This window comes from Lactuca serriola, chromosome 4, assembly GCF_051521515.1.
Source record: "Lactuca serriola cultivar US96UC23 chromosome 4, Lser_US96UC23_V15, whole genome shotgun sequence".
NCBI lineage: Eukaryota > Viridiplantae > Streptophyta > Magnoliopsida > Asterales > Asteraceae > Lactuca > Lactuca serriola.
The window spans coordinates 323,189,971-323,198,649 of NC_136411.1; the positions used below are offsets into that span (position 1 = coordinate 323,189,971).

The 8,679-nt window shown below is 37.6% G+C and overlaps 1 long non-coding RNA gene across 1 annotated transcript; it reads right to left on the reverse strand.

Annotated features, from left to right (window-relative positions):
- Positions 1-5,958: 5,958 nt before the first annotated feature.
- On the reverse strand, positions 5,959-6,947 carry LOC145100703 (uncharacterized). Its single transcript, XR_013705210.1, has 3 exons — positions 6,655-6,947; positions 6,125-6,406; positions 5,959-6,036 (listed from the first exon to the last, which is right to left on the reverse strand). It is a non-coding gene; the product is annotated as an uncharacterized LOC145100703 (long non-coding RNA).
- Between the last annotated feature and the right edge of the window lie 1,732 nt (positions 6,948-8,679).

An 8,679-nucleotide genomic window follows, 5' to 3' on the forward strand; every position in this document is an offset into this window, starting at 1 on the left:
TCGTCCCGAATATCATACTAGCATACTGTGCCTAGGGCTAACCCCGGGTCTTCTACTCATAACTACATGGGCCGGCATTGTGGCCGTAGACCCATTCATACAAAGGGAAACTCACCTGCACTGGCTGAACCTGCTGATGATCCCACTAGCTGCTGCCCGACCACTCACTGAACTCCTGCTCTACTAGCTTCCCGAGCTATCAATATCAAAGCAACACTTAGTATAACCGACCCTCGACAGTTAACAAGACAATTATGGTCTAAGTCAATTCAAACTGGGTCCCATTGGTTGGTGAATAACATGATCCAACCTTAGTAGAAATGAGTTCGTAGAATGGTCTCATGATGTTTGTCATTCAAACTGGGTCCCATTGGTTGGTGAATAACATGATCCAACCTTTGAAAGAGAATTAGGAATGATCCCGGAGCTAAATTACCCTAGTCCAACAACTTAACTAGAGTGGGTTCCAGATAGACTCCTATGATAGCATGATGGAAGTATTTGAACAAGGAGTGACACAGAATTTAGCCGACTGACAATGTCATTGATGTTTAAGATGTAAAAATTTAGGGAAAATTGACCTTGTAGAGGGTCTTACATCACATCCGCAGTAGGAGAGTTTTGGCCGCCTAAAGGCCCAACTAAAAGTACCCACAGTACAAGATAGTTTCATAGAAAATACCACATAGGACATAGATAGGAAAACGATTTCTTTTTAGCAGGGAAAGAAAGTAAGGCATCTACTACTGGTGGCAGTCATCCCTCTGGTGTACCCACAGTTCATCCAGTTGCCGCTCCATATCTAGCATGTGCCTTTCGTACACCCTCTGGCGTACTCGGAGTTCTATGACTTTGGCTCGTGTTTCACGATGAAAATGACTTCTTGAGTGGGGATAATTATCTCAAATGCATTCTTACGATTCATATTCACATATATAAATTTTGCACATTGTTGTACTATTCTTAGTGTTTCTGCTAACGTTCCTGAGACGGAGTTATGGTAGTGGGTAGGAGTAGGTTTCATATGGGCGTTAAGCCTTACTCATCTTAGAATCATGTTTGTCCAAACACACTTGGCTGAGGAGTTTTGATGGGATCCAGTGCATTAGTGCTGGTATGATCGCACCCCATAGGTCTAAGAAGAAGGAACCTCTCAACCAAAATGTTTAAAGGTAAGACGGAAATGAGTCTTCAGACTGGCTATACGTCGCGAGTTTTCTAACTAAGTTTATCTTATATCAATTTGTAACGTAATTCGGTTGTTAAGGGTGTTCTGTAAACAGTTGATAACGAGAGTCTTTATATGATAAACTCATGTGTTTTAGTAGTTCTGTATCCAAGTGAAACCTTGTAATTTGACCCAAACTAGGTCCTAAGCCCATCTTGTTAATATGATTCTAGTAATTGTGGTTTCAGCGAACATTTTTTACCTCGATGCAAGTCTTTCTCACCTCCATGCAAGGAAATGTTTTGATAACAACTAAATCTCTCAATTAGTACGACCACTTAAATTGCAGTGTCGTGCTTTCACATATAATAGAGTAGCACCAACGTATACTCATGAACCTAATTTACAAGGTCTTGTGAGCGGTATGAACTCTACTCATGATGATCCATCCCTTGTGATGCATGAGGCAAAGTCGATGCATATTGCAGCTTTGCCAATCGACGCTTGGTTGCAATCATCCTCTCTTTGAATGCCGTGTGTTTACCCTGTTACTCTCTTTCCTCTTCACGAGCGGCGATAAGGTCCCAAAAAGGGAGTTGGTCTTGGAAATAGTAGTTTAATTCCGAGTCTCGGGTGCGTGAGACGGTAGGGTCTGTAGTAGCACGCAGTTTCTGAACTCGGGTGGTAGTCTTCCTGTTATAATCCCCGATGTTCGCGATCTGCCGGGTCTTCTCCGGGAGGGCTCTGTTAGTCGGTCCCCCGTGGTTGAGGTCATATCACCCTCGTTGGTCTCCACATGGTGGTTGCTGTCATTGCTGTCGACTTCAACCCTCGATCACGATTGCCCAACGGGGCATAGGTTCATTGTAGTCGAAACGGTTTGCGGGAACCCTTGCTATGCATGGAGGTCTGATTACCTCCGATTCCGCTTCTGATTCTTCACATAACCATCCACCATTTCTCTGGTTGGAAAAGTAGGGGTCGTCTGGTAAGTAGGATCTTGCTATGTTGTACGTGCGAGAATAGGAGTGGAAGAGATAACTACTTGGCGTCTAACTCTATAATTAATTACTTATATGGGTCTTTAGTTTTCACATAAGTTGGTTATAGTATTACAAAATACTCCTATAGCATTTTAATGTTTGATTTGTGCTTTTCAATGTTTGTTTGTAGGTAGAATTGGTAAGTTTTTAGACTTGTTGCAACGCCAAAACTATTCTCGGGCATATGCTAATCTCTTATGGGTTAGACATAGTTGATCAGGCTATGTCCTTCCCAGACCTGACTATACATCCCCAAGCCTACTTGTGCCATTCAACAATCATTGCTTTTGATTCGTTCTAGCATGATGCTCACCCTAGTATATATGCATGCATGTATCCTTTTAATAATAAACTACTTATTTCTAAAAGTATAGTTATTTGGAAAATGTTAAATCATAGACCTTAGTCCCAATGCATTTATAGTTTGTATATCTTATGTGGTTCGATATACTTAGTTCACTATAAACAATGCTCTAATACCAATCTGTCACACCCCAAACCAAGGATGACGGAAACGTCCGGGGGTGGAGGACTTCATGTATAGTATCACAACAACGAGTATAATAGTGCTCAAAGTAAATACAACCATCATAAATATAATTGAAAAAGTTACACGAATGTATATGTTTACACATTTCAAATCAATTACATTATGATGACAAAATGAACTGTTTGACGATTCAACGTCCCATCCTCAAAATGCTGTTGGTTTTTCCTGTTTCATTGATTTCCTGAGAATACAAATTGTTTGAAAAAGTGTCAACACAAAGGTTGGTGAGTTCATAAGTTCTCGAGTTAAAGAGTTTGGAAACCGTTCTTTGTAATGTGTTGTGTGTCACCAAGAAAAATCCAATATTTTCCTTTATAAAGTTATGTGGTCCTAAATCCCAAAACCAAGAATAAACAAGTATTTTCTAAACTTAATGATATAATCGTGGTTTTAAATCGGCATAAAACCCTTTTTAATATGAAAGTGTACAAATATTTGTGCATACTTAAGGTAATTTCCTGTGAGCTAAATTGACATAACTCGCTAATTTAAAAGTAGAACCCGTAAATGTAATGATTTGTTCATACCACATGTGAGCTATCATAACCATACTTGACATAGACGGCCTCGTAATACGACGTTCTTCAGGCGTCGCCGTTAAATGACACTTGTCACCACAGACCTGCCGGTCTAGCTGTTGCAAGCAGCTCAGGTGTGGGTTTGTCAAACCCAATATAGATTTAGACACAACTATCACGTTCTCACTACAAGAGACTCTGGTTACAATTTACAGGACTTTTTGACTTTGTTACTTTGGAAGTAACCCAAAGCGAATGACTCACAAATTTATTCATTAACAGATTTACGTGAACTAAACTGAAAACCTTTGATAAATAAGTTTGAAAAGTAAATGAAACATAAACTATACCTATTATAGTTTATCCAAAACATTTGTAATGTATAAGAACTCTTTTATGAAAACACATTAGCGTTATGCATCCATAAACTATGCTTATTATAGCTTAATATATGTGTTCTAAGTGAATGAAGAATCTTATCATGAATGACTAAATTTCAGTTTATGATGACAAACTAACAAGGAAATACATTCAATATTTAGAACTCATTGTTATACACTTTGCTCAACATAATACAAAGTGTTATGAAAGTTATAAGCTGTTAACTAGTTTTTAACCTTTCTGCGTTGTTTTACAAAAATCATACAAAGTCGAAAACTGAATCCGTAAATTTTGAGAGTTCCTAAAATGTGTCTAGTTCATTCATAATTTTTATCATTATTTTTGGAAGTCTTTAACTTGTGTTAAAATGTTCATATTCAAAGACTGGTCCAGATTTGTTCTTGAAATGATAGACTGTTTTGCAAAAATCACCATAAATTGTAAAAAAATCGCGTGGAGATGTGCAAGTAGTCATTTTAAAGCTAAGAACTGGAACTACTTGCACCTAAAACATTTTTGAAAACTAAAATGTTTAAGTGGCCCAAAACACTCCGTGAATGGAGTTGAACTTTTCTGATGAAGGCTGTTAAATGAGCTTAGTTGTGTTCTTGGTGTTTTAACTTGTATTCCCCCCCTTAAAACTTAAGAAAAACATGAAAATATAGGGGTATGAATTCACCTTGAGTGATTTCAGTGGTTGAATGTTGAAGAAGAGAAGTGTTCTACTCAAGAACACTTGAAGGATTGCTTTGAAGATTCAAGAATCTAACACAATAATGATGGAGTTTGTGTAAGCCATCAATGATTTGAGTAGAATGAAGTGTAATTATCACAAGGAGGATAAATTATACTTACCAAGTGAAGGAGATAAGCTGGAAATGCCTTGGAAATCTCGTTTTTGTGAGAGGGAGTTAGAGAGAAAAGAGGTAATTGATCTTTAGTGAAATGAGAGCAAATGAGTGAGAATGAGGAGATGTAAGAGTCTTCAGCCTTTGACCATGAGTGGGGCTGGTCAAATGGTGGGGAAAGTACTCTTGAATGACCAGGTATAGTGGGGAGTACAATGGCTGGTCATGGGAATGGGTATGGGGTGGTTGTTTGTGTCAAATATTATGGTAAGATTCACACTCCACCTCATGATCTCACTTAATAGATTTTATTCTTAAATATATATTTTCATAAAATATGTCTAAATTATGAATATTTAGGGTCTTATATGTTAAAATATGATTTTTGGAGAAAATCCCGCATTAAAATAATAACAAACGGGCTTAAAATGCTAAAAATACTGAAAACCGGGTAGGAAGTGCTGAAATCCGAAGTTCAGGGCCGCAGGTGCTAAGGCTCGGTCATCAGCAGCCTTGTAATCTGGAGGGAGGTCTTGGTCGCGGAGGTGGATTCGAAGGAAAGAGGGAGCTGCGGTCCGAAGTCAGGAGAAAGGGGAGGATGCGGTTGGCTTGCTGCGGCTCGCTGGCTGCGGTCGGGGCTGCGACTTGCATGCTGCGGTCCAATCCAAGAGGGTCCGGTCTCTAAGAGGCTTCGGCCCTAGGGGGAGGTTCCGGGTCCTTTGGGGTATTTCACTCGTTCTAACCTTGATTTAAGCGATTTTTGACCCAATCAAGGGTCGGGATGACCCGAATGATTCCAAAAAGTTACGGGAACTTTTGAGAGAGATTTCACATTCTTGGAGAGATTTCTCATACAAAGAGCACTACAAGAAAAAAGGCCTTTTACGACGCTCATTGCGCGTCGTAAATGGCTCAGACGACGCGCAAATGCGTGTCAAGGAAGGCCATGTCATAAAGATAGACGACGCGCATTTGCGCGTCGTCTAGAGACGACGCGCATTTACGACGCGCATTTACGACACGCATTTACGACGCGCGGTTACGACACGCAATGCGTATCAAGGAAGGCCCTGTCATAAAGGAAGACGACATGCATTCGCGTGTCGTAACCTTACGACGCGCGTGTTAATGACACGCAATGCGTATCAAGAAAGCCCCTGTCAAGAAAGGCCATGTCATAAATGAAGATGACACACATTTTTGCGTATCGTAATTTTAAATTAAAAAAAAAATTATTTATGGATTTACTTATTTTCATATTAAATTTGCATTTTATGTCACATAATGGAAAATAAAATACCATATACAAATAATACAATGCATTGCACAAAAGTTAATGTTATACAAATAATCATTCGAATAGTAGACAAATGTAATACTACAAATAATCATTCCAATAGTAGACAAATGTAAGATTTCAACATTTTTTATATAATTAACTAAATTATTTGCCAAATTTCCTAAAATACCAACATACTTTTCTATGAAGAGCATTAACACTATTCTTTTCCATCAAAAACTTCAAAACCTGCATAATTAATTTAATGTTTAATCAGCTACAGGTCAATAAGGTAGGTTTAAGCAAAAGAGGTTCATAGTAGTAAGATTTTACTTACCACTGTTGTTAATGACATTGAAAGAAGCAGCCCAACAAACACCCCCTCAGAAGGATTATTACTAAATGAAACCACAAACAAAGTTAAAAAGTCAAGTATTTTGTGACAACCCCGGAACCAGGGGCAAGGCTGTTTTTACCCATGGTATGACCTAATACATGATAATAAAGACTTGTTTAACAAAAAGAAAAATGATTTCTCACGTGACATCACTATTAAGAATTGATGAAAGAGGGTACTCCACACTGTATTGCCAACAAGCTTGACACCAACACCTAAAAGCTGGAAAAAACAATAACAGAAATAAAAATAAATGTAAGATTTGAGATAACAGATGCATAATTCACATGTCTAGCTACTTTTACCAATTTATTTTATGCAACATATATGCAGCTGACATGAATGAATTATACAACAAGTTAGGAGTAAAATAATGGATGGTTGCATATTTAGTATGATAAATAAAGAGATTTGTGGCATAAGGGTGCATAAATAATAAAAAGCAAAAAGGAAGAGGAAAGCTGACTTACATAATCAGCAAATTTCTGAATTGGTGCTTTTAACATAATACATAAGAGTGGTCCCGAAGGGATAGCTGGCAGCAAAAAATCTCAGGCAAAAAAAATTCCAGGAGAAAACAGTTAGTACCTCAAAAGCAAAGGTTTTATAGGGTTAGGCATGCACCAGCAAGACAGGGACTAAGATTATAAGTGATGTGAATGAGACATAGTAATTAAAGGAATTTTTGTTACCATTGTTCCATGCATAGTGGTTGGGGTAGAGTGTTTTTCCATCACTGTTAACACGGAAGGGTCCAAGTTCTTCCATGGCTCCATATCCAAACAACAAGCATCCGAGCCCAGTAGAATACCTTCATTAATAGTGGTTCGATCTTACTCTAAATTTTGGTGCATTTGGATGATGATCTTTAGAATCTCCATTATGATTCATGAATATTCTAATTAATTTGGTATTGTAGAATGTAGATTGGTATCTGCATTATTAAAGTTCATAGGACTTACTACTGACTCACTTTTCTTTTTTTAATCATTAGCCTTATGCAGCTCTCAAAGCTAGAGAATATCTTGATAAGCCTGCAATACATGAGACAATGGTGAAGGTATGTAGATTATATCTTATATTTCCTACACAAATATAGACAATTGTATGCTGATGTCATTATGCAGGTTAGTGCTTATCTGCTTGGAGAATACAACCATCTTTTGGCCAGACGACCTGGGTGTAGCCCAAAGGACATTTTTGTCATTATACATGAGAAGCTTCCTACTGTATCGTGAGTATTTCTATTTCTATACATCTATGTTTTCTTTTGTGATCATCATCTATTTTTTTTTTGTTTCTACAGGACTCCAACAATATCCATTCTTCTCTCAACATACGCAAAGATTTTGATGCACTCTCAACCACCAGATCCCGAATTACAAAACCAGATCTGGGCAATATTCAGCAAGTGAGTTTATAATAAATACTGAGATACAACAAAGAGCTGTACAGCTATTCATTTTCAATAGCACACTTGCAAAAATTTTAAACTTTTAAAACCCATCTTAGAAGGACTAAAGGTTAGAAAGGAGAAGTAATGAAGCTATGAGTTGAGAAAAGAGTAATCACAGCAAGGTCTCTAAAACAGACCTGCTGTTCAAAACGGATTTACTCCAAAATCTAAAACACAAACATAGCTTTAACTAAATTTTATAGAAAACTATGATTGTTCAGGATTCCAGAACTATAAAGAACTCCTTCTAACTCCAAAGGATGAATTAAATATGAATTTTACAAAAAGGTGTATCACTTCTATCTCCAACAAGACAGTCAAGTGAGGTTGGCCAATTCTACCCAACTTGTGAGTAGAATTCGTCCAAACCAAAATTCAGAGAAGTAAAGGACATACAAATGAAAGTCTCAGAGTTGGAATTGAATGAAAAGCATTTCCCAAGCTCCGGATATAAAATTCACATTGTGGACAATCACAACACTAGTAAAAGCTGGTGACTGCCCACTGATCTGGAGTCTGGATCAATTCTAACCAATTTATAATTGGAAATAACACCCCATCTGCTCCAGATCTTAAATTCATAATATCAGGAACATATAGAAACTTGGAATCACTCTGGATCCTTTTCCAAGCCTTATAAATGATGAAAACAAAATGACATATCAGAACAGACCCGGATCAGACCTAACAGCAAACATTCCATTCTTGCACATAGATAACGTCCTTACCAGTGAAGTTGGGCTGCTTAAGAAAGTTAGCCAACTCAATTTGTGAACTTTGGGAACTGGTTTGGGGTCCGTTTGAGTTCTATAGCTCAAGGTATGATTTTTACAATATGACTATAGATCTGATGGAAAACAGAATCATAGCCACCCGTTTTGGATTTTTCTTATAGATTGCTTTTTAATGTTAATCAAAATACAACTGTTTCAAGGAACTCAAAACCTTATCAAAAACAAAGATCAAACACATATTGGTCAATGGGTTCACTTTCAGATAGAAGTATGGCTGATTTAATAAAAATCCTAGAGCACAACAA